This window comes from Dama dama, chromosome 17 (assembly GCF_033118175.1).
Source record: "Dama dama isolate Ldn47 chromosome 17, ASM3311817v1, whole genome shotgun sequence".
Lineage (NCBI taxonomy): Eukaryota > Metazoa > Chordata > Mammalia > Artiodactyla > Cervidae > Dama > Dama dama.
This window is the reverse complement of record NC_083697.1, coordinates 40384411-40412371: the sequence shown is the minus strand read 5'-3', so window position 1 is coordinate 40412371 and position 27961 is coordinate 40384411. Positions and strand designations below refer to the sequence as shown.

Genomic DNA, 27961 nt, shown 5'->3' with positions numbered 1-27961 from the left:
TGTTTGGCCAAATTCCTGGCTCTATATTTAGACTAACTTAAAAATATACTTTTTGTTTTTTAATTATTTACACTGTAATAACAATTTTAAAATTTTGATTAAACTTACTACAATTCTTGAACACTGTAGCTGTGTTCTGATACTAAATAAAACCTCAAGGTCATTTATAAGGAAACATTCTGTTATCTAATGGCAAATTCTTAACCTAGAGTAGTAGTTCTCAAAATGTGGTTCCCTGGGCAATAGCATGAGTAAACTTGTTAAAATGCAATTCCATTAAATGATTGAATCAGAAATTCTGCATTGGGGTTTCCTGTGTGATTCTTGGGCTTCCCAGGTGGTGCTAGTTGTAAAGAACCTGCCTGCCAATGCAGGGGACACAAGAGACACAGGTTCAGTCCCTTGGTTGGGACGATCCCCTGGAGAAGACAGCCTAACCCACTGCAGTATTCTTGCCTGGAGAATCCCATGGACAGAGGAGCCTGGCAAGCTGTGGTCCATAGTGTCTCAGAGTCGGACATGAGTGAAGCGACTAAGCATGCACACACGTGTGATTCTTACACACTGTAAAGTTTGAGAATCACTAACTTAGAGTATTTTATAGTAAAATTTGAAGGCCATGTCTTCCACCTGTTTTATATCTAAATACTTTCCTCAACTGGTAGAGATAACTACGCTTTAACTGTTTAGACCTAGAAAATATTAAGAATTTCATCTTAATTGAGCTTTTTCTTTTTTAAAAAACTTAAATGACTTTGTAACTCGTTGTTGATTAGGGAAGCAGTACATCAGTGTAGAATTTAACTGGACAATAATGAGCTAAGGCTGACCTTATTGGTAGTCATTTATAAAGCAAAAAATATGCACAGTGTACAAAGGTTGACCATCTTTAGTTTTGTTGACTCTTATGTGATATTTTTGGTCTTGGCATTTATAATCATTTTCTCTGTATAAGATTACAGTTATTTTAGCTGCGCAATAGTAGCTTCACAAGTGTGAAATGTTCTCTCAAATGTTCTTACTGCTGAAAGAATTTTAGATCACATCTGTACCTCTTTCAAGATAAAGATAATGTGTTCAAATCCTATATCTCTCTTAATATCCTTCTCCCTTTCTTCTTCTTCCATCCTGGCCCCCAACTCCCAGGACTCCCCCACCCCTGCCTTTCAGATACAAGCTCAATCAGCCCTTCCCAAAGGAAAGCTTCCTTGGCCTTCTTTGCTGATCAGTGTCCCTTATATATATTGTTTTAGTTCCATGTTCTTCTTCCTTATGGTACTCATTGCAATTTAATTTTATGTGTGTTTGTGTATTTGGTTTAGTATCATCAAGAATTAACAATGGCCAAGACATAAATATTGAATAATTGTATCCCTTCATTCTAAGGATATTTTATGTTTTTCCAAAGATTGACCCTTTAAAAAGTATTTTAAAATAAAGGGAGTCCCTAGACTATATGAAAATATGGGTGTTGTTTTTATTTTGCAAATGATGAGATGTTTGTTAACAACAGCAGCAGTAGCTATCCTGTGCTGAACACTTCTTCCGTGACAGACACTTATATTTGTTATGCCATGTAGTTCTCCTAACATTATAAAATTCTGTGCATATATTAGAGATGAGGAAACTGAGGTTCTATTCTGTGAGCTGCCAAACTACTGATACCAAATATTCATACTTTATTACAATACTTTGTAAATTATGAAATCAGAAGATAGAAGGCATGGAGTGTATTCAGTCCTTACTCCTGTTTTAACTCTGGGCCCAGCAGTATCTGTCCATCATTCACTCTGTTGCTCCTCTCCTCAGTGATGCTGTTGCTGCTGCTTGGGTGATTGCAATAAGTGATGGAGAACTTTTAAGGCTGATAGTCCCATCTTTTTATTTCTCTTTTCAGTACTGATATATTTTGCTCTCAGTGCCATAATTCTTTTACCCCAACTAGTCAGAATCTCCCAAATTATTAGTGGAAGTTTAAGATGTAACCAAATATAGTTTTAAGAATAAGTGCCTATATGTGGAGAATGGTCAAACATTAGATATTCTCCATATTTGGAAATATACAGCATATCTTTTGGCAAGGTACACACAGAGATTTCAGTACCTTGCTCAAGCAAAACTGATATTTCGTGCAGCCTGTTAATTCAGCTTGTCTCCCATGAGAAAAAAAATTGCCTATCAGTTTAGTTTCTTTTGACTTTTAATCTTCAACTTATTTACTTAAATGTGGCTTTAATCAGTGTTCAAATGTTTGAAGCAAAGGAACTATTTTGAAGTATTTATGTATTATGATTCTGTAGAAGTCCATGGTCAGCATTACATTTGCTTTTTCTGAAGCTTTCTATTAGACTAATGGACAAAATTATATATTTCAAAATGTGTTTAAGTCAGTCAATAACATGAATAAAAATAGGTGCATATAACAAAAAGAAAAAATGGTTGTTTTACTGAGTATCTCACTTAAGGCCTGTTTTGTAGCTTTTTGTCAGAATCTTTATCTGCCACTGGAATTGTTTATCAGAGCCCCCAGCCATGCTCCTGATTTATGAGCATTCCTTCTGTGTAGTGGAAAGCTTGGCATCTAGTCCAAGATCTTAGGACTTAATATCAAGCCACCCTTGATGTCCAGCTCTAATGTTATAGCATATTTTTAGTATTGCTTCTCTCTTATAACTGAAACTGATTTCTCACTTAATATTGTCCCCTGCATCTTGGTAATTTACTCAGTATCACCATTTCTTATAGCATTTGAGCACAGACTTTCTTTGAGAGAGCCTTCTTTATTTCTCAAGGACTGGGTTTATGCCTGTGAAACCACTTCATTTCCCAAGCTCTTTCATCTGCCCGCAGACTTTCCCCTGCCTTGTCCCTGGTAACTACTTTCCTGGACTTCTAAAACGTTCCAACTCTGAGAGGTATGCTTCATTCCCAGTACTCACTCTTAGACCTTCATGATGCCAACCTCTTATGGCATATTGTTGTTGTTGTTCTGTCGCTAAGTCATGTCCTTCTGTCTGTGATCTGTGGATGCAGCATGCCAGGTTCTCAGTTTCATGCCCATTGAGTTGGTGATACTGTCTAACCATCTCATCCTCTGCTACCTTCTTCTCCTTTTGCCTTCAGTCTTTCTGAGCATCAGGGTCTTTTTAAATGAGTTGGCTCTTTGCATCAGATGGCCCAAGTACTGGAACGTTAGCTTCAGCATCAGTCCTTCCAGTGAATGTTCAGGATTGATTTCCTTTAGGATTGACTGGTTTGATCTCCTTGCTGTCCAAGGGACTCTCAAGGGTCAGCACAATAGGAAAGCATCAGTTCTTTGGCTCTCAGCCTCTTTGATGGTCCAGCTCTCATATCCATACTTGACTACTGGAAAAACCATTGCTTTGACTATGTGGACTTTTGTCAGCAAAATGGTGGCAGGTTTTTAATATGCTGTCTAGGTTTGTCATAGTTTTCCTTCCAAGGAGAAAGTGTCTTTTAATTTCATGGCTGCAGTTATTGTCCACAGTGATTTTGGAGCCCAAGAAAATAAAATCTGTTACTGCTTTCACTCTCTCCCCTTCCGTACGGCCCCACCCCGTATAGGTTGGTTGGACTTCGTGGAAGTGTTTACAGCTGGGGTTGTATTGTGCTTTACAGACTGAAGGGCAAGTCTAGTTCCAGGTTCTGACCATCACCAGATTGCTTCGTTTTGGTACGTGTTATCTTCTTTTATGTGGCTGTGTCCCACTATAGAGCTAACTCATTCATCATCATTGACAGCAAACATTTTGTAAATGCTTATTATGTATGTCAGTCTGTTTCAAAAAGGATGTGCCTCCTGTGGTTCTTTAACAGTATAATCCACGTAAATGGAATACAGATTTTTCCCTGTCTGGTTTGTTTCTGTAATTCTAAGTGAGTTGTTTATTTCAAGATGACCTGGCTTTTCTTCATTCTGCTTATAACCTTATTTGAATGTAATATAGTTGGAATGTCAAACAGCTGAAGAAAGATACTCTGGGTGGTGTGATGCCTTCTCTAATTTTCCCCATTTGTTAACGAAAACTAGAGGTATTCCTGAGTTTGGGAAGTGTTTGGTAAGCCAGGTATACTGCCTTAATTCAACTTCCTTATCAACCAAATTCAGACTAGCATGTCATATTTTTCATGTATCTGTTCACTGCAGTTAGGTTTTTCCTGGAAAGTTAAATACTATGATTCTGTTAGTGAGTTGTTATTGCTTTTGTTTGTGACTTTTTTTGTATTTCGCTTGATTTTGGCAGTAGCAGCAATTGATACATCATAAACCAATGCAAGATTTACAAATAAAACCAAGCAAATATAAAAACATGGTAGAAACAAATGCAGATATAGGCTTTGACATTCTAGTCAATTCTTTCTCAACTATTTTTGTTTGATTGTTTTTGTTATTTATAGATATATAAATTACCAGAGCATTAAGTCATTAAGTCTGAATATATGAAATGTGTTTAGTGAGTACTCTTTAATATAAAGTATTATTTAGAACATTCGGGAAAAACTTGAAAGACATCATATGTGAAGCTTAAGAAAAGGATAAACATACCTCTATATAAAAATCAAATTCAATGTTAGAAATGCAGACTAAAAGTAACTTATTTCATGTAAAGTTTTGAAATGTCTTACTGATAATAAAACCAACAGGTCAGTATACCGGAATTCCTAAATTTTCAAAGGAATGCTACCTACTGGGAAGATAGCTCAAGCAGAGTTATTTGATTTTGTTTTCAATTTTTAATACTATATTCACGTGCTGCTGCTGCTAAGTCGCTTCAGTCGTGTCTGACTCTGTGCGACCCCATAGACAGCAGCCCACCAGGCTCTGCCATCCCTGGGATTCTCCAGGCAAGAACACTGGAGTGGGTTGCCATTTCCTTCTCCAATGCATGAAAGTGAAAAGTGAAAGTGAAGTCGCTCAGTCATGTCTGACTCTTAGCGACCCCATGGACTGCCGCCTACCAGGCTCCTCTGTCCATGGGATTTTCGAGGCAAGAGTACTGGAGTGGGTTGCCATTGCCTTCTCTGTATTCATGTGCAAACAGACCCAATAAAACTGAATGTATTTATTAATAAATGAGTTTCTTAAAAGTTAGAATGTACCTCCTTGAGTGGTAATTTTAAAAATAAAGTACAGATTACTAAATTGGGTCGTAAAAAAGCATTATAAATTTGTGCAGCAAACATATAAACTTGCAGCAACATTATGGCTAAAATTAACTTCGAGGTATATTTCCTACAGTGTTCCTCAGGGTGTAAATATGGTGATATTGGGAAACATCTTCATCAATACCAGTTCATCTTTTGAAAGGGTGAAGGGTTCTGCAGTGGGAGGGTCTAAGTTGATGACAGGGAAAGTGTAATATGAAGCATCCCACGGGGACATTTTGAGGGTCCCAGGTCCAAGTCCTGCTCAAAACACTGAAGGGATAAAGACACTACAGTATTAACTATCTAGTGAAGAGTAGGAAAGAATTGCCTTCCAGGATATTTCTGAGGACAGTCAGGTTCATTGGATGATAATGAAGGAAACACATAGCCCCAGAATCTAATATAGGAAGTCATTTGATGATGTATTGTATTTTAAATACCAAAAAGTTTTAGTTGAATATGGGATAGGTTGGTATATTTGAAGTTCTGGAGATCTCCAACCCCACTTCCAACAGGCTAGTCCTCAGTCTCTCTAGTCGTCTTTGAGGCAAGGGAGCTCTCCAGGGTACTAGATTCTTTATGAAATCCTCTCTTGCACAATAGTGCAAAATATTTTGTTGTTTTTGTTTTTGCTTATCATAGCCTTTCATAGCCATTGCGGATGCTGCATCATTCACTTGAAATGACTGACCTTCCATCATTTGACTTATTCTTGTGAGTCCTTCAAGGCTCAATGCAAATGTAAGTTCAAGGATGCCTACTTCAACCCCATGTAAGAAGCCTGTTCTGAGTTCTAATAGCAGGCTGTGTATATCACTATCAAGTCTCCATTTAAAGTATCATAATTTACTGCTTGCTTATGCTTCATGCCCGCTAGATTGTAGACTTAATGAGGGCAGAGTTTTGTGCTTTATTCTCTTTTTCAAACAGCTCATCTAAATCAGTGATGTGAAGATCCTTAGTAGTTGATTAGTAAATGAATACTGCTTTAGAGTAGCTTGAATATTGTCCATTTTATGTGAACAACTCCCAGGACTAACCACTGTCCTGAGTTATGTCAAGATTCACTTTGAATATTTCTCTTTATGGCTTTTTAATGGACTAAAAACTTTTTTAGGTTACTTGGTTCTTAACTTGAAACCAGATATCCTAAAATGGCCGCAAGTCTTGAAAAAAAAAAAATGAAAGGACTGGAGGGACTATGGCATACATACCAGGGGCATTAGGGTATCAGTGAGGTTTAAAGAAAGTAGCATAGGCTGATATGGAAAATGGGGGCCAAAGAACTGATTGGTTTGTCATATTGTTGAACAAGAATCCCAAACATTTACTCTACATTCATTTTAAGGCTTCTGGAATTTGGGGTCTCCTCTCAATTTCTATAGCCCAGATATCCATTTTGAAATGTTTGTAAATCTGAGGTCACGTGAGGATAGTAGAATTCTTCAACTGAATAAACAAATGTTGCTAGTACTTGTGTATATAATGGTTGATGAAACATATGGTTTTTGTCCTCCTGAAGCTTACAGTTTAGTTTTCAATTGTAGTACCCATATTATCCATGGTACTTGGTGAAAATGGAACTTGGAAGACTTCTTTTCTCTTTTTATAGCCACGTTAGTGACTTCTTGGACTGCCTTCTGTATGTCTGCTTATTTGCAGTACCCCACTCACACATGCCATTGCTCTGAATGTGCCGTGCGGCAGTACGTGATTGTCATCATGGAAAAACACTTTTGCTTACATGTAAGATGTCCTGTCACTGATAGGATATAGATTTACTGATCACTTTAACATGATTGGTAAATTGTATACCTGTCTATATTTTCCCTTATAGGGACAATTGGAGAGTAGTTGAGGTACCATAGTTTTTCATTTGGTCAGAAATTCCCTATAATTCAAGTGCATGAACAGTAGGAAATGGTTGTGTGGTCTTTTTGTGGGGGATATTTTCACTTTATAATTATACTTCTCACGTTTTTGAAGTATACGTAATATCTATCCTGTATGTCATGCTGTTTCTCTTCCTTGTTTTGATTTTTTTGTTTTACCTATTGCCAGCAGGAATGTTTCAATTATGAAGCATAAAAAGAAAAGTATATATTTTAGTGATTTTTACTTCTTGAGAAATCTATTTATATAACTCAGAGAAAAATATGGATTCAAAATAACAGTGTAAAGCAAAGAGTTTTAAAAGTGTTATAAAATAAAGCAAAATTTTTCTATAATCATCTTGAGTAAACTCATAGTTTGGAAAGCTAGTAATTTCTTTATTAAATATTTAGAATTATGCCAAATAATATTATCATCATTAATTTTAGAGATTAAAAATCACTAGTCATTTTTGAGTAATACTAGAGATGAAACACTCCTATAAGAACTATGGTTTAATCCATATAAAAGAAAAGTTGTCTTAAAACTTTTCAAGGCTGTATATGGTGTGTTCTCACAGTTTTGGTATTTTATAATGTCACTGTTAGGAGATAGAGGTGATTTTAGGAATCATGTGAATCATCTGTGTTGTGTAAGCACAGCCCTGGGACTCTTCAGCCCTCAGTCAACCCTAGGACTCCTTTGAGACCAAAATTGATTATTGACACTTAAACTGTGGTCATGAAAACATGGGGACCTGCTGTGATTACATTTTCTTTTCCTCTTAAGTAGAAGAAGGTAATTCACTTTACACCCCCACCAAAACCATATTAAGTGCTTGTACAAATATCACTGAATTAAAAATTACTTTTGTAGAGTACTACTGTCTGACATTAAGTCAAAACTTGGATCAGTCATTGTTGTTTATGTATATTTACAAAAATACACATGTATGTATTAATGTAATTTTTTTTTTACTTTATTTATTTATTTATTTTTTATTATTAGTTGGAGGCTAATTACTTCACAACGTTTCAGTGGGTTTTGTCATACATTGATATGAATCAGCCATAGATTTACACGTATTCCCCATCCCGATCCCCTCTCCCACCTCCCTCTCCACGGTCTTCCCAGTGCACCAGGCCCGAGCACTTGTCTCATGCATCCCACCTGGGCTGGTGATCTGTTTCACCATAGATAGTATACATGCTGTTCTTTTGAAACATCCCACCCTCACCTTCTCCCATAGAGTTCAAAAGTCTGTTCTGTATTTCTGTGTCTCTTTTTCTGTTTTGCATATAGGGTTATCATTACCATCTTTCTAAATTCCGTATATATGTGTTAATATGCTGTAATGTTCTTTATCTTTCTGGCTTACTTCACTCTGTATAATGGGCTCCAGTTTCATCCATCTCATTGGGACTGATTCAAATTAATTCTTTTTAACGGCTGAGTAATATTCCATGGTGTATATGTACCACAGCTTCCTTATCCATAATGGGATTTTTTTAATAAAATTTTTTCCTAGTAATGCATGTGTTTTTAGCCTTTTTATTTTTGAAGGGAAGAGGTAAATCAGTTAGTGAATCAGTTAGTTAGCGCTCCAGAAGAACAGACCAATTGTATACATATTCATATCATCTATCTATAAGAAGATTCACTTTAAGGAATAATATATATGATTATGGTGGCTTGCAAATCTGAAATCTGTAGGGCAGGCCAGCAGGCTGGAAACTTGGGCAGGATTTCTATGTTACAGTTTGAGGCAAAATTCCTTCTCCAGGAAATGTCAGTTTTTGTTTTTAGACCTTCAGCTGATTCAGTGGGACCCACCCACATTATTTAAAGGTAACCTGCTTTCAGTTCAGTTCAGTTCAGTCACTTAACGTCAAATGTTTATAGACATTAACCATGTCAAAAAATACTTTTTACAGCAATATCCAGACTAGAGCTTGACCAAACAACTGGGCACCATATCTAAGTCAAAATTTCACATACAGTTCAATCGTCACAGAGGGCGAGGGGTAATATGTTCACAAGCCCTTTGTAGTTGACATGGTAAGTTTGTGTACACGTGTTTTTCCTTTGGCTGGATACTTCAGCATTGGTCATTTGCTTGTACTTGTAGACATAAGTCATCATTCATTGGTTCCTTATATGTCCTGTTCAGTTCAGTCACTCAGTTGTGTCTGATTCTTTGCAACCCTATGGACTGCAGCACGCCAGGCTTCCCTGTCCATCACCAACTCCCAGATCTTGCTCAGACTCATGTCCATTGAGTTGATGATGCCATCCAACCATCTCATCCTCTCTTGTCCCCTTCTCCTCCTGCCTTCAATCTTTCCAAGAATCAGGGTCTTTTCCAGTGAATCAGTTCTTCGCATCAGGTGGTCAAAGGATTGGAGCTTCAGCTTCAGCGTCCATGACTCCAATGAATATTCACGACTGATTTCTTTTAGAATTAACTGGTTTTGATCTCCTTGCAGTCCTAGGGACTCTCAAGCATCTTCTCCGACACCACAGTTTAAAAGCATCAATTCGTTGGTGCTCAGCTTTCTTTATAGTCCCACTATCACATCCATACATGGCTATTGGAGAAACCATAGCTTTGACTATATAGACCTTTGTTGGCAAAGTAATGTCTCTGCTTTTTAGTATGCTGTCTAAGTCTGTCATGGCTTTTGTTCCAAATGATTATACGTTCTGTAATCATTTCTCAACAATGCAGTGTGTTCAACAGACAATACTAGGCAGTTGAAAACTTCAAAAAGTGACGGAAAGAGGCTAAATCTTTAAGTGTTTTAATTCTAGTGGAAGAGACACAAGTATAATAGATTACTATGATAAGTAAATTTGTAGAGTGGAAATGTGCATTTTTTAATCATGACAATTAAATATCATTTTCCCCATGAGCAATCAGAAAATAATTCATGTCAATGCTTAGTATGCCAAGTTACTATGCTTATTAGTTTAAGGATGACTCACATGTAAAATTGGATTATGAATGCTTGCCCACTGCAGGTCCACTTCATTGACAGTGTTGGCCATGCGTACTTTCATTTTAGCACATTAAAGGGTTTGTATTTGTATTCAGCGTATGCAAAGGTGATTCAGTATATACTCAAACAGGTCTGACAAGTGGGCTGTCTTGTTTTATTGATGATCGTGTATTTTATATAGCATAGAGCAATAAACATGTTCTTTACAGCTTCCAAATGGGTGTTTTCTCACAGCAGTTTCTCCTTCCAAAACTACATTTTATTTCTGTTTTATTTATTCAGTGAGTATGAACTTGTCTGCCTGGCTTTTGAGGCCCTCTATAAACTTACCACACTTTACTAATCCAGATATAGATCTTCCACTTTGTTAAGGTCGTGTAACTTAGAACACTCTCAATTACACAGCATATGCATTTAATCCTTTCTGTTTATTCAAATCTCGGCTGTCATTACAGGCCTGACTCCATGAAACCTTCCATGACGACTCTAACCCGCCTGGGGTTTCCTTTGCCGTACTCTGGGTTGTGAGCAATACCTAGTTGACACCAGACAATTAAGTACAGTCTGTTCTGCTACAGTGAATTTTTCTGTAATGTGAATTAGCTCCTACAGGATTGGTAGAGGAATTTTATTAGTTAAATGTGGAAGTTGGTTCCTGTGTGATTTCTGCCAACATACTAATATTTAACTTTATCTGGTGATTATAGCGTCATGCAAAGTATACTAGTACAGGCAAATGCAGAACACAGTAGATACATACCCTTTTCACCAAACTTTCACCCTTTTAAAAAAGGAAAAGGTCTTGTGTTTCCAATATTATTTCTTTTTCTTTTTTTTTTTCTTTTTCTTTTTTTAATTAGAAATTTTACATGTTGTCTTAGTCATACAGAGTTTTTATAAAAATTATTTTGGTTTTGTTTAGAACTTTGGGTTATAAGTACATAGATTTTTAATGTTTCTGCAAAGCCCTAATTTGGGAGTATAAGCTCTGTTGTATATGTTGTCCAGTTTTTTCAGAATGAAAGAATACATCTATTGCAGTAACGGAAATTGAGAAACTTTATTTCAAACCACTCAATAGTTATTGTACATCCACTCCATGCCAGACACTAGGGCTCATGTTGGATGTATGAAAATGAACAAGGCTTACCTCTGAGTAGATAGGAGACTAAGTCAACAGCATCCTGCATGGGTGGTTCTGTTGCTTACTTAGCTTGGTGGACCAGGAGGAAGAGAGAAGTAACTGACCTTTGTGTGTGTTTCTCACTCTGCCTGGAATACTCCCTCATTAAGGATTTGTTTAGTCAATTTCTTTCCAAGCTTCATTTCTCAACCCAAGTATCATTTCTTTATACTGTTTTAATCTCACCTAGCGCCATGTATCTTTCTTTTACAGCACTTAAGGGAGCTGTTATTTTACAATCATTTGTGAGATTATTTAGATTATTTAGTAAATACTTTTCTTAGAATATTCCATGAGAACAGAGATCATGTTTATTTATTCCCATTGTTGTATTCTCATTTTCTAGTAAAGTAGATAAACAAATGCAAACACACATACATTGGAATTAACGTTAACATGCATGATAAATGTAATACATATTATATATAGATATATATATAGCTGGTATTCATTCACTAATTTTTATTTATGTGAATAGATTTCTTTATTTTTTAGCAACTGACCTTTAAATATTCTTCCTGGAATCAGCAATTATTTTTCTAAACATGTTACTTTTGTATCACCACATTTCCTGGTATTAATTTCCATTTCATTTCCTGAATTAATTTGTTGATATTTTTGGCTTATATTTCTGTTTTATACATTTTAATTAAGTATATAATAGAAAGAAAAATATTTTTGGCTTCACAATTTCTTATGTTTGTATCTTCTAGATATTGAAAATGTCTTAAAATATGCACAGAGCCAAAAAGCTTAAATTATGAAATAGTATTTTTATTATTATTATTTTTTCACTTATTATTTAAGTGAGAAGGATGACTTGATCAAGGCCCTAAAAGTAAAAAATCTCAAGGAAGTAATTGAAAATTTTGGAAGAAAATGTTGATTTTTTAATTAAAATTAATATCAGAACATGACTGAATGACTAACATTTTCACACTAAGTTAAATGAACAAATAAATCACAGTCAAGAGGAAAATGTTTGCAAGAAATATAACTGGTTAATTACCCAGAAAATGTAAGAAATGCAACAATTCAATAGTAGTGTGACCAGCTACCCAATAGAAAAAAAAAATAGAAAAAAAGATATATAACACTGACAGCTTATAAAAGAAGAAACTCATGGGAAAGTAAACATGAAAATGTGCTCAATGGTATTAATAATTAGGGAAAAACAAAGCAATGGAATGTTATTGCATAGTACTCATAATGATGACAATTAAGGTTTAGTACTACTAGCCTTTGGTGGGAACACAAAGTATTGTTAGCATGTCTTTCTTGTGAAAGTGTAAATCATAAACATGTAAATCCTTGCCACTTTGGTAATGCCTAGTAAAATTGAAGATATGCAGACTCATTGATCAAGCAGTTCCACTCTCAGGTTTTACATGAAAGAAATTATTGCCCTTGTACATCAAAATGCATTAAAAATCCATTCATTGTACCATTTGAAAAAATAGTGGCTATTTGGCAGAAACTGACATTTGATAGAAATACATTTATTGTGAGTTAAAAATAATTTATATTAGTTTTAAACACACAAAGCAAAATTTCTGATACATGTTGTATATGATTACATGATATGTGTATATATCCATATATACCTAATTTGGGATAGTGAGTTCTGGGAGAGGAGGAAGGAAAAAAAAAAAAAGATTGAAATAAGCTGTATTGCTTGCTAAATTTAATATAGAATAAAAATTGTTCATTTTATGAGAGAATAAACTGATTGTCAGAGAGGCTGTGAATTGTCCACAGTCACTCAGCCTGAACTGTTCCAGGTCCATGTTCGTTGTCCATTTGCTGACATCTTTAATACATGTGAGATACCTGCAGAGTCTTTTCATGTTGTATCCCTCTAAACATTATTAGTTGTGTACCCTTTTCTTATAAGGTCACTTCAGCACCCACGCTATAAGATGTTTTAGAGTGAAAGATAGAAACGAGTTGTCAAATTGTTCTATCCACTGCTTTTTCTTCTAAAGCTTGACAGTCCAAATTTGTTTCTTGAAATTTTACTTTAGTCTGTTTCAGAGCTTTTCTGAACTTGCTGCCATACTTTCCCCGATCAGGTTATAGCTGGGTGATAATCACATTCTTGCTAGAGCAGTTTTATTGTAGAAGGCCATATTTATGAATTTAATTATAATTAATCCATTTCATTGGATTAATTGTAATTTCAAACCTTATGGATGACTTCTTTACTCTTTCCCATTTAATGTGAGGTGTAGGTGACTAGATTATTTTAATTGAAACATCATTAAGTCAAATGCATGTGGACCACCATATACTTGTAACATTCATCCCACAATTAACTGTTAATAATTGCTTCACTGCCACTGCCTTGGATATGAGTTAGTTGAAGTTTTGTGAATGTGGAGTCTGATTTAATCACTGGTCATAATGAAGCACCTGAGTCAAAGCTTGTTTAAGTAGTGAGGAAAAAGAAGTGATAAAGTAGTGGAATATAATTACAGTGTAGCTAGTTTCATCATTCCAGACAGGAAGTGCCAGCTGGATTATTTGGTGACCTTGGTGATTTAGAATGCCCAGAATACAGTGTGATCACATAGGGTCATACACTACAATGATGTGGAATCAATTTCAGATATTCAGACTGCTGTAATCACTAAGTAATATGCCTATGGAAACATTTCATTTAAAATAATTTTTTTCTAAGTCTCAGTTTCTCCTTTGTGATTTCAAGTTTCTGACTTATTCATTTTGACCAGTTATATATTTTTTTTGGTATCTTCCAATAATTAAACTGTTAATATCTAACATTCTAAAAATCAAAGAGATCAGCTTATCTAAATTAATTACTGCTTGAGTATTATTTCTATTAAGTTTTAGGACCAATATTTACTTTCATACATAAAATCTAGGCTGTATATGTTTGATTTTAAACAAAGTCTGGTGGCCAGTAAACCTGCAGATATCAAATAATATGATAAAATATAAAAAATTAATCTTATTTGCTTTCTAGATGACATTTCAAGTGTTTATCCTGTTCTTTTGTTACTTTCTTCCTTTAAATATTCTGATCTCATAGGCCCCAATTAGATTTCAAATCAAAATATAGACAGTAGTGCTCCTTTCCAATTTAACAAACAAAATACATCATTTTTTATGCATAGGGTAACCCCAACCAAGGTAATGTAGAATGCCACATAACCAAAATAGCACTTAAATAATTCAAGAGTTACATTTTAAAGTAAAACTAGGGAGGGTAAAAGAAATAATTATACTTCTGCCTCCCTTTTGTATTATATATTATTTCCTTTAAAATAAATATTTATTCCTATACCAGTGTTCTCTTTAGTTATGTGCTCTACACTTGTGGTTGGATTCACATTGTCCATACAATTTGGGCTGACTGGCACATATTTAGCATTTCAGTATCTAATTAAAAATGATTTTTTAAAAACTTCATAACCCATGTATATAGGAACTGACTACAGATTTCCAAATTGTTAAAAGAGTATGATCTTTATGCAAAAAAAATTTTATAGATCATGTTATGGATTTTTCATTATTATTTTGATTCTGTTACTACATTTTTATATGTGAATTATCTCAATCAAGATTATATAATTTCTCCTAATTTTTCCTTTCCTATATCTTCATCCCTTGGAACTCTTTACCTTGAGCTAAAACTTAGCATCATTCATTATTATATCCAATAAAAACAAAAAGAAAAGAAAATTCTACAGGTTTTAAAAATTAAGAGCAGAGTTTTCATATTGTCACGATCCATGAATTCATAGGTATTTTCTTAAGAAGTGGTTTTTCCCTGTGACATTGACAAATGATGAAAGAGTTGACAGAATTCCTGAAATAATCTGTGAACCACTACTATATAGCTTTGTGGTTGGCATTGAAAGCTAACTGCTACTAGTTATCTAGTTACCTCCTCCCCAAGAGTTAAACCCAGGGCAGGGGGACTTTAAATGGGAAATATATTTCAAAGTAAAATATTCAACTAAAGTAGTCAACAAGTGAGATAAGTGGGTGCCTGCATGCTAAGTTGCTTTAGTCGTTTAACTACTTTCGATCCTGTGAACTGTAGCTCACTAGGCTCCTCTGTCCATGGATTCTCACAGGCAAGAATACTGGAGTGGGTTGCCATGCCCTCTCCAGAGGATCTTCCAGACCCAAAGATCGAACCTGTGTCTCATTATATCTCCTTTTGGGGTTTCCCTGATAGCTCAGTTGGTAAAGAATCCACCTGCAATGCAGGAGACCCTGCTTTGATTCCAGGTCAGGAAGATTGCCTGGAGAAGGGATAGGCTACCCAATCCAGTATTCTGGGGCTTCCCTTGCAACTCAGCTGGTAAAGACTCTGCCTGCAATGTGGGAGACCTGAGTTCGATCCCTTGGTTGGGAAGAACCCCTGGAGAAGGGAAAGGCTACCCATTCCAGTATTCTGACCTGGAGAATTCCATGGGCTATAGTCCATGGGATATCAAAGAGTTGGACACGACTGAACGACTTTTGCTTTCACTTTTCACCACTAGTAAAGTAGTTAACAAGTGAGATAAGTACCACTCTTTGATATTTGATTTCTATAACCTTGTTTTTGCTTTCTTATTTTTTTATTCTTTTGAAAAGCGGGACTGAATTTAATAGGACAGATGAGAATTTTAACCTACAGTGCAAGAATAGAAGATCAGAGGATTATTTTAATATGTAAAATGTCTTTAAATTTTTAGAAAGTGTAAAATAATACTTTCTCCATAATATGCTTTTCTCTTGTTTAAACTTAAATGAAAAGATATGATCTTTACATCATTTTTTCCCTCCTAAAATCACCTGTCCTACAGTACTTATTACCTATGATTTTGTCTGGAGAAACAGTTACCATCATGTTGTAAATTTGGTCTCACATCTTTTACTTGGTTCAAGGAATAGATCATAAAAAAAGATGTGAGTTAAATAATACAAAAACAGGTGGGGTTGGAAGATTAATTTAGTATTGGTAATTTTGTTAACATTTACCTGTTATTGAGACTGGTTAAGATCCAACCAGTCCATCCTAAAGGAGATCAGTCCTGGGTGTTCATTGGAAGGACTGACACTGAAGCTGAAACTCCAATACTTTGGCCACCTCATGTGAAGCGTTGACTCATTGGAAAAGACCCTGATGCTGGGAGGGATTGGGGGCAGGAGAAGGGGACGACAGAGGATGAGATGGCTGGATGGCATCACCGACTGGATGGACATGAGTTTGAGTAAACTCCGGGAGTTGGTGATGGACTGGGAGGCCTGGCGTGCTGCAAATCATGGGGTTGCAAAGAGTTGGACACGACTGAGCAACTGAACTGAACTGAACTGAAGATAAATCAGTGTAACTATATATTAGCCAATTTTGATGTGACCAGATAATGTTCATAAAATACCTTTGCAGTTGATGATTATTTGTCCAAATGTTAATACATCTGTTAGAACAGCATGCTTTTGAAAACATTACACTAGAAGATGATCAATTTTCCTTAACTTGACGGTGAGGCACTGCTTTGGTCTGTCTCTATATTTGACTTTTGCCAATCAGCTTCAATGCTGCTATTAAACTCTGAAAAAACACACAGATTACTTCTCTTTTGAGACACATTACTTCTCTTTTGATATCCTTTAAAAGTGGTAGCCAAAAGACAATCAAAAGAAACATTATAGTGTTTCTTTTGATTGTCTTTGGGCTACCAGTTGTATTTTGGTTTATTGATTTACTTATTTACTATTTTATTTATTTACTTTCAAAACTTGGTTTGCAAACTTATAAATTTAATAGCTGTTGACTGTCTTCTGTGTGGAAGACACAGCACTAAATGCTCAATTTTAGTGCTCTCATTTTATTCTTGAGACAATGGGATAGGTTGTTTTAATTTTCACTTTTGTTTGTAAAATTGAGGCATAGAAAAATCAGGCAATTTGTCAGGGACTGCATAGCTTGTATGTGATGGAATAACTTGTTATTTCAGTTAAGTAACTGCTTATTAAACAAAGCATTCCATTATAAAAAAAGTTTTTTATAAACCAGGAGTTATGTCTGGCTTATTAAAATATGCATCTAGTACCTATAGGTGTACAAGTAATGTTGGCGATGAGCAAGCACCTAACAGGCTGATAAAAATTTATTCTGAAAAAATAATTTTATTAAATGCATGCCTCAATACTACAAGTATTTGAAGAAATCAGCATACTTACAAGCAAGAGCCTTATAATCTTAAAAATATCTTCATGACAAAATTATTTCAAGTTTGAAATGAAATGAATACATCTGTACATACAAATATTTAAAATAATTTTTACATTTATATTAAAAAACAGAAATGCCATTTCATTGGGTTTACTCTTATGACTTCATTAAAAGAAAACTAATACTGCTTATGATTGTGAACTTATACGGGTTAGAATGTGATTAATTTGAGCAAGATAACTTATTTGAAGACTATTTCAAGTTTGAATTTTAGTAACTTTTTAAGTTACAGACAAATTTTGAGAGTTGAGGAAACCAATGGTCCTTTTTCCCCAAAATAAGCATGTGTACATAAACAAAAAGTAACATTGGTAGGTTCTAGTAGTTTGTAGATCACCTCGAGTATCCATGAATTTACTTTGAAAAATTCAGTACTAGTCTTTTGAAAATATTTAATCAGAAAAAAGTATGAAAATCTTCTGCATTGCTAGTATACTTGGGTTGATGACACAGCAAGAAATGTGTACAAAGGAATACATGTTGTATAGAAAATGTAGATTTTCTAATACAGATTTGCTTGTGGTCATGAGTGCTTCCCAGGTGGCACTAGTGGTAAATAATCCACCTGCCAGTGCAGCAGGCATGCAGCCCACTCCAGTATCTTGCCTGGAGGATCCCATGGACAGAGGAGCCTGGTGGGCTGCAGTCCATGGGGTTGCAAACAGGTGGACATGACTGAGGCAATTTAGCACACCTCACACATGGAGCAAAGGGCATTATGGTCAGAGAGAATCAGAGGAAGAGATCTTTCCGCCTGCAGTCACAAGCACAGAATTCCTCAGGAGAAGTTTTAGTCTGTAAACTGATTTCCCAAACTCTCAACTCATTTGAGTTTCACTGGATAGTTACTTTAATTTTATTATATAATGGATACACCTGAGGATTAGAAATTAAATATATTTCCTGTGATCTCACAGTTCATTTATGCTTCTGGCTTTAGCTAAACTATTCTTTCTTCTATCACTTTCTCTTGTGCTATCAAGCTGAACCTCCAACCTGAACTCATCTGTACATAGGCTTTCCTTCCATAAGGCATAGGAATAGGAATACTGTATTTTGATTTCCTGAGTCATTTTTCTGGATGGTTTGTTTTACAAATAGATCATATCATTAATTAAAGATGTGAGTAGTAAAACATATTTTAGAATGTAAATTGTATTTTGATCTTTGAAGAAATTTATGCTTCTTGTGGCGTCTATTTCATAAATCCAGTAATTTTTATTTATAATAGCAGGTAATAACCAATACTGGTATCACTTTTAGGATTTATTAGCCACTGGTATGTATGTTACATATATTAACTCATTTAGTCCTCACAATAACTTGATGGATTGGTGGTAATTTGCTTGTTGTACAGATGAGGCTGTTGAGAATTTTTTGTTGTTTAGTCACTAAGTCATGTCTGATTCTTTGTCCTCCTCCAGGGGATCTTCCCCACCCAGGGATCAAACCTGTGTCTTCTGCTCTGGAACACGGATTCTTTACCACTGAGCCACTAGGGAAGCCGTTGAGGATTAGAGATGTTAAACAAATAGCCCAGGTTCATACAGAAAGTTGTAGAGCAGGTGCCAAACCAAGATGTAGGGCTCAGAATCTGTGCTCTTAAACTCTTCACCATAGACATGGAGCCTAACCATAGTTTTCTTAATAAACATTTGCACATTTTGTTCTAGTGAAGAGAAGCCTTTGATAGCCCTTTCAAAAATAGTGGGAGTCTAACATTGGTGAAATTGTCTTCTTTTTCATCGTCCTTTAAAGAATACAGTTGACTCCAGTACATATTGGAAATAGTGCTATTAACCCAGCATCAACTGGGAAATAACTTGGAGTAGTTGGACTAGTAGATGTTTAATGTTCCTTTAGTCAAGGCCTACAGTGAGAGATTCTTAAAAAAGTATGTTCACCTTTGGGAGAGGGAAGTAACAGATTGAAATTAGAAATAAACATATAACTTATTCCTCTGTATGACAGTTCTGTGGAAAAAAAAGTAGCTCACAATGAACTAAACCATGAAACTTTAATTTTTAAAAATCAGAACTAGACTTGCCCTTAGCTGAAGGTTTTATTATTACGAATCTGTTGATCTTGGAATGATTTAAAACTTTGCTTAAAATATTTAGTGATACAGGAAAAATAGCAACATCCAATAAAGGGGAAAACATTTTTCATATTCAAGTTGTCTTTATTATTCTTAAAATGAATCCCTTTGTGTTTTTCAGTGTAAAATAATTTGAAACTCTATAGATAGGCTAGTTTGAAATCATCAGTGTTTATGCTGACTTTCTGAACTGTGTTCGGTTTTTAAAAGGAATAAAATTAAATTTCAATCTGTGTTTTAAGTTTATTATTCTGGTTTATTTGAGTAGATTTCCCATAGTAAATTCATGTCAGTTGTAGATGTGGGGAAAATGTGGAGTTTCACACATTTCTAGTAGTTAGTGCCTAGTCATTAGTGGGGACCCATGTTTTCAATCCTGACTCTTGCCACTTTAAATGAAAGAGATAGATGATTTGTTACCAGTTATGTATGTGTAGAAACTTACTTTTTAAAAAATAAGATCATTGCTAGCTTGTAAAGGGTTCTCAACATAAAAATATTTATTTGTACTTGTACTTCATTCATCTTCATCACCCCTGTGAGTGTCCTGAATATAATCAGCAGTATGTTGTTAAAACCAGTTCTGACCACCATGATCTTTTCATGTTTGGGATACTGACTTTATTAAAGAGAAAAACTAATGTCTTACTAAATAAGTCATGCTTTACTTAGTCTAAATACCTTTATAGAAAACATGTGATGTAGTGCATAGGTTTCATGTTTATACATAGATGACTTTAATAACTTGTCTGTTTAAGAATATAAATAGTTATTAGTTCAGTGAAGGAATATAAGTATATATATCCAATATTTCCTCATCATTTTAGTATTATTTTATTGTTTTGTGGTTGGAGTTTATTTAAAATACCATCATTAAAGTCTTATTGAATGAATTCTTTTTTTTCTCCCCCTCACAAAAGTAAAGCATTTGATTCAATAAAAGGTTCCACAGCCGTGCTCTGGGTTGACAAAGACTTGCTTGGTTGATTAGCATGAATGAGAATATGAAAGATTTAAAGCAAAGCTGTCAAAGCAATTAGAACTGAAGTCCTCCTGTTGCTGAATAATGAAAATCGTGCCTGGAACACTTTCAAATGTATCTAAGAAAATTGTACTTATGCAAAATGAAATGATAGTGAATAAAAGAAATGGAATAATAAAAGCCAACAGAGGTAAAATTGTCCAGGTATCATTTTAATATGTTCTTGCTACCATATTTTAGACTTATTAAAAGAAATGTGATACAGGGTTTCTGAAAAAAGGTTTATTTATAATGTTCAGTCTAGGAATTGCTTATTTAGATGCAGTATGTTTAATATATAATTGTTTGAAAGTGTTTAATTTTAAAGTGATTCTATATGATTTATAAAATCTACCATTTGGAGTTTTTTTTTTTTTTTCTTCTTGCAGTGTAACATATAAGTCAGTAATTTGAAATGGAATACAGATATTCAAGCTACAAAAGAGATTAATAGGAATTTAACATTTAATGTACATTTTTAATGCTTTTAAATCTTTAAAATCTCGAATACATTAATAGAGTTTCAGAATATTTTGTGTGATTAAGAAGACTCATGGTGAAAAGAATACAAATAGAAAACATAATCATTTTATATTTTATTAAAACAGTTGATCCTAGGATATAATTATATACATTGATTTTTTAAAAATTTCTTCAGATATTCAATATTAAACCATCAGTTATCCTGTTTTTACAATGTGTAAACATTGTGAAAAATACCAAGATGACTTAGACATGGATCTGGCACTGACAGGCTTGCATTCTAAGGAAGGTAGCTATGACAAATATCTTATATACCCTAATTCATTAAATAGATTGAATGTGAATGCCGTAATATGCTTGTAAAAAGCGATGTGATTCGAAAGGAGAGATTATCTTCATCTATATATTGTATTTGAATTCGGCCATGAAGTGTGTGTATGTATATCAATTTAAAATGTTTTTGCTTACAAGTAGGTAATCAAAGTATCTTAACACAGGGAATTTATTGGCTCATATAACTAAAGGAGCTCACATGGAGAGCAATGAACTGACACAGTTCATTCAGAGCTGCTCTCTTTCTGAAGTTAGCTGTCAGCTCTACTCTTTTCTTTGGTAAGAGGGTGGCAAGAGTGAATTCTGAGACTTACTACTGTACATAACAATCTATAGAAGAAGAAGCACTGCCCTGGTATTTCAAGCAAGCACTATAAGAGCTACCTTGATAGGAGTGCCTAGGATCCATGTTCATCTGTGGCTAGGATGACCAAACATGCATATTGGAATTATTGAACCAAGGCTCATCCTTGGAGCTGGAGGTGGGCCTTGGTTTTCCCTGAATACTTATCTGCCAGGGAGAGTTTTGGAGACACTGCACTGAAAATCCATGAACTACTGGAGAATGGATCATGGGTAGGCATCCTACAGTGTCCACTGGAGTGTGATTTAGACATTCAAGCATCAGGAAGAACATTTGGGCAAGTAGATTATGTGAACATGTGAAGGACAGAAAATACTATGTGCAGAGGTCGCTGAGTATTTCAATTCATCTGGGTAGAGTTTGCCTGAAGGGAAGTTGTAGGAAATAACAGCAAAAGGATAAATTGGGATGAGATGCTAACTGGGCAATAAAGTTTGGAGTTTATTCTGTAGCTCATGGGAAGCACTCAGCATTTTGAGCTGTAGTTCAACAAGCTCAGAATTGCTATCAAGATTTAAATTTGTCGGTGACTGATTTTAAAGAAAATGTATTGCAAGTGCATCATAGTCCTTGCCTTTAGCACTTGCTTAAATGTTGATGTCATATTCTGACACAAGAAAGAAGACCTGGGACAGTTTGTGATGTCTAGCTTAGGTATAGAAAGATAGTTGTTTCTTTTTTTTCCATTTATTTTTATTAGTTGGAGGCTAATAACTTTACAATATTGTAGTGGTTTTTGCCATATATTGACAGGAATCAGCCATGGATTTACATGTATTCCCCATCCGGATCCCCCCTCCCACCTCCCTCTCCACCCGAAGCTGTGGTACATATACACCATGGAATATTACTCAGCCATTAAAAAGAATTCATTTGAATCAGTTCTAATGAGGTGGATGAAACTGGAGCCCATTATACAGAGTGAAGTAAGCCAGAAAGATAAAGATAGTTGTTTCTTTACTGGAAAAAGAAAAACACAGTAGAGAAAAATTTGAAGGGGAAATTGATGAGTCAATATTTAGATACGTTGGATTGGCTGCTCATGGAGCAGTTGAATAATAGAATCCTTAGAGTTCAATTTTTCAAAGCTTTCTATTTTACAGATGAATAATATTCACAGAAAGTAGTGACTTTGTTCATGTTGCTTTACATTTTGGAGCTAGTTTTTACATCCATTTCTCTTGACTGTAAGCTCCATATTCTGTCCATTTTAACATAGCTGCCTCCATGTTTGCTCTACAGATTGATACATTTTGCCAGAGTAGTAAGTAATGTTTAACATTTATTGAGAATCATTTTATTTCAGGAATTGTGCCAATCTGTTTTTATCTTATTAGTAAAATTTACTTGAGAAGTGTGACAATGAAAATCTTAGTATCTGATGTTACTGAATACTGACAACATGATCTTTCACTGTGTCAAGCAATTTGCATGTATTGTATACTGTGCTTTTAATAACCATCCTATGGCAGGTAGTATTGTTATTTTCATTTGATAGAAAATTTCAAGTTTATGTAGCATGCCTAAGATCACATAATCTCAGAGGGCAGAGCATGATTTGAATCCATGAAATTCTTGTGATCAAACCAATGCGCATGACCACTTTCAGAGTCAGTCCTTAAAATGCTTTTTTAAGTTTGATGGAGAGGAGAGGGTAGACTGGAGAGAGTTGTGCTTAGAAGTTAGAAATGTGAGATTCAAAATTCATCTAGAGGTCAAGCCTAACAGGACTGATGATGCTGTGGGTATTTCAGTAATGTACACTAAGATGGAAATTGAGGCTTTGGGGTTGGTCTGTCTATAAAAGGGAGAGATTATCGAAAGAGAAAAGAAGAGGGCTAGAGTCAGAATCTGAGTTGAAAGAATAATATTTGAGCAACTAAAAAATTAGGAGGACCATGAGGAGAGTTCAGTGATCATAAATACAATAGCGATAAGACTTTTCAAAACAACTTGGGCAAATTCTCCACTGCTACCAGAAAAGCCTATTAGGATTGATGACTGGGAGGTCATTGGATGCCTGTTGGGACACTAGTTTTTATCAAGTAGTAATTACAGAAAGCACTGGAAATAGGGTTAGTGAATGAGTGTGATGGCTATTTATAGTTGGAGAGAGATTTCATTGGGGAGGAAAATCTTAAAGAATCACAAGGGAGATAAAATAGGTAATAAAGGTTGATATTAGAGGCTATGGGAAGGAGAATGGAAAGTAGTTGTGGAAAAATAGTTCTACAAAGGGAAGCTAGAAAGAAAAGACTGATGGAGATTTAGAAAACAAATATGAAATGAAACTGGTAACAATCTCATTGATGATCTTAGTTCTCTTGGTACAGTAATGTGACTAAGCCATCACTGTACCTCGCTGTGATATTTTTTGCCAAATATCACATATAGCACAACTGATAAATTCCCTGGAAACAAAGACTTAAAATTCAAATCCTGCTGTGAAAGAGATAAGCTATCAAAAATATAAATCATGCCAAATAAAATTGCCTGTTCCTGCAGATACTTAATCAAAATGCACAACTTGTAATATTATATCCTAAGTGAATGTAAAGAGAAAAGTGAATTTACTCTATAAACTTGTAAAGTCTTTATGTTTCCTTTTTTCCATTTGCTCATCCTATGTTCTTTTCCTTCTGGCTGAAGACCTTTGCTTGAGTTCTTGCAAGCATACCGTATCCACCTTCTCTTTTCAACTTTCCTTCATGCTAAATAAGAGCATATTTCATAGTCAGTTTACAATAATAAACATTTATTTAGCACTTACTATGCCCCAGTCAGTGTTCTAGTGGGTTAGAAATAATAAATTATTTATTACTCCAGCCAGCTCTGAGTTAGATTTTTAACCAAATGTTCTTGACAAGTAAGAAAACTAAAATATAGAGTTTACATACTTGTATGGGGCTTCCCTGGTGGCTCAGAGGTTAAAGCATCTGCCTGCAGTGCTGGAGACCCAGGTTCGATTCCTGAGTCGGGAAGATCTCCTGGAGAAGGAAATGGCAACCCACTCCAGTATTCTTGCCTGGAGAATCCCATGGAGGGAGGAGCCTGGTAAGCTACAGTTCATGGGGTCGCAAAGAGTTGGACACGACTGAGCGACTTCACTCACTCACTCACTCACTAACATACTTGTATATTCTATAGTTAATTCAAACATGATCACTATAATAATCATTTTTAAGCTATATGTAAAAATGAGAAATTAAAGGGCTCATTTTGTAAAATAGGTGTTTTTAAGCATGTAGAGAAATGTTGGATTGGAAAGAAAGGGTATCAATATCATGTCTTACTCTCCTGGTTCAGAAAATAAAAGAGAAAGAGGTTTGATATCTTGGAATGTGGACTATAATGAAGTGGGAAAGGCATACATTAGAGAAGTTGTACATGTGAAAGATGTAGGCCATGTTCTCACAGGCTGACCCTCATTTCACTTGGCATTCTCAACCTTTTCTTCAGTAACTTGCTTTCGTTTTTTCTGTTCCCAAATTTGAAAGATTGATACTTTATGTATTTACATATTTTATGTTCTCTGCCATAATAAATTCTTATGTCCCATTAATATTTAATGATTATAATAGCATAGTCCATAAATATATGATTATATTCAATAAATGTTCGTCTTACTACTTCTACATGTTAATAGTGACATTTTGGACAAATAAGTTTCAAATTAAAATGAGTTCTTTTATTTAAAACTTTTTCTTTGATGTGGACCATTTAAAAAATATTTATTGAATTTGCTATACGATTGATTCTGTTTTATGTTTGCTTTTTTGGCTCTGTGGCATGTGGGATCTTAGTTCTCCTACCAGGGAGTGAACCTGCACCACCTGTATTGGAAGGTAAAGTCCCAACCACTGTACTGCTAGAGAAGTCCCTAAAATGAGTTCTTAATGCTTGTATTTATCTTTTTGTTTGTGAAAATTAACAACAATGCATTGTATATTTCAGATGAAAAAAATTCTGAACTTATCTTGTATTTAAATGAGTGCCAGTACTCTAAACATATTCTAGTAGTCTGAAAAAAAAAAATTAACACATCAGAACCTTAACAGTGGTAATAAGTGACTTGAGCAGTGACAGGCAGAGAGTCCTATGAGTTATAAATAAGCTAAATTAATTCAGAAGCAGCAGGGTGCTGCAAAGATGTGGTTGCTACCTTTTGATCTGTGACAAAAAACAATTCCTTTTGTTCTTCTGTGGTATATACGAATAGCTTCATGAAGTTTTTTTTTTCCTATTGAATTTACAATACTCAATATTTGACGATGAAAGTAAGAAGAACCATGTTCTTCAAAAATGGTGGACTAGAGTATGTCAGGGACAGTGGCTTAGATAAAGTGTGTTAATATTTCAGGTCACTAGAGAGCCATGTAATTGGATAATCCAAAGCAGTTTATGCTTTTGCCCAGGGAGTAAGAAATAAAGAAAATTATTCAGATACATCACAATTCAAGATTATTTTTGTTCTTGTGTTTGTTTGGATTTATTATATTTTTATATATTTCAAAGGAAGAGAAACATATGATTATTTTTAATTTTTGCATCCTTAGGAGATAACTCCAAATAAAATCATCTTTGAATTTGTGGTTTCTCATTCATGATTAATGAAAAAGTTTGTGACATAGTTTATGATGCAAAATGTAATCTTGTTGTTAAAGACAGTTAAATGTGATAAATAGCCTTTAATGTACTAAATAGAGATAATAAAATATTGATTTATAATTATATTTGGCAGTTGAGTGAATAGCTTTTATAGAAAGACAACAACATACTTAATTGACTCAGAATGTATGCATTTTATTTTTCTAGGCTTTAGACTTGGTTTAGTTTGTGCATCTATCTTCTATAAGTGTTATTCAATACTGATAAAAATACGGGGGAACTTATATTTTTATTTATCAAGGAATCTAATACTTCTATCAGTGCATGGAGAAATAAAGATGACTTCAGCTATTAGTTTATAAACATTCAGTTTTTCTATATATTATTGTTAATTCATATTAACAGTATGACTAAATATATGCTTTCTGTCTAAAGCTTTTCTAGATACCTTACATGTATTATCTAGTTTAATTCACAGCATGACAAGAAGTGTTTTCTATTATTATTCCTATTTTAAAATGAGATAGAAGAAGTTGAAATAACTTTATGAGCTCACCCAGATGTTAAGGGAGGGAGACCTAGATTATTATAAAATTTTTAATGTATTTATTTGTTTTAAATCTGCCATGCAGAGAAGGTAAGAACTATTAAATTAATGGACATTTGAGAACCTCATCATACCACCCAAGTTTCTGGATTTGTCAGTAATAAAGTGGGAATGAAAATAGGGGGGAAAAGTATATTTACTAGGAATGCTTCCTTTGTTGGCTTTGACATTCTGAAGAGGAGAGTATTTCTTCTGAAATTTTTGAAAGTTTCTAGCCATTTCTGCTGAACATATCCTTAGCAAAAGATTTAATTTGGATGCACTTTATTTCATTTTCAGAGCTTGCTATCAGTTGCTGTCATGGTTTATGTTTGTCAGGAGCCGACAAGCCCTTTTAAGATTTCATGTCAACAAGAGGCTATTTGGCACTTGTGACTGTTTCCCTCGTGGCTCAGCTGGTAAAGAATCCTCCTGCAATGCCGGTGACCTGGGTTTGATCCCTAGGCTGGGAACATCCCATGGAGAAGGGAAAGGCTACCCACTTCAGTATTCTGGCCTGGAGAATTCTGTGGACTGTATAGTCCATGGGGTTGCAAAGAGTCAGACACGACTGAGTGACTTTCAAATCTAGTGGATCTCAAACTTGACTTTGTAGCACTTCAGAAGCTACATAAAGGTATTTTAAACCATGCAGTGAATTCATACTATTTTTTTTAATCACTAAGGAAAATAGTAGCTATAATTTCCTAAATTCTTAAGGTCTAATCTTTTTTCTTCAAATTTTGTATCCTACTGTTGCTTCTCTATGTCAGAATCTATTCCTGTAGTTATATTTTGGCACAAAAAATTTATATTCAGTTCTTTAGAGTTCGTGTGCGTGTGCATGTTTGCTTAGTTGCTCACTCATGTCTGATCCTGTGTGACCCCATGGACTGAGGCCTGCCAAACTCCTTTGTCCATGGGATTTCCCAGGTAAGAATACTGGAGTGGGTTGTCATTTCCTGCTCCAGGGGATCTTTCCATATAGG

General features: G+C 34.8%; 1 protein-coding gene across 5 annotated transcripts in view; it reads left to right on the top strand.

The window, feature by feature from the left end:
* The window catches only part of CCSER1 (coiled-coil serine rich protein 1), a 1396414-nt gene that overhangs the window by 4780 nt on the left and 1363673 nt on the right, over positions 1-27961 (top strand). The window lies entirely within an intron of this gene.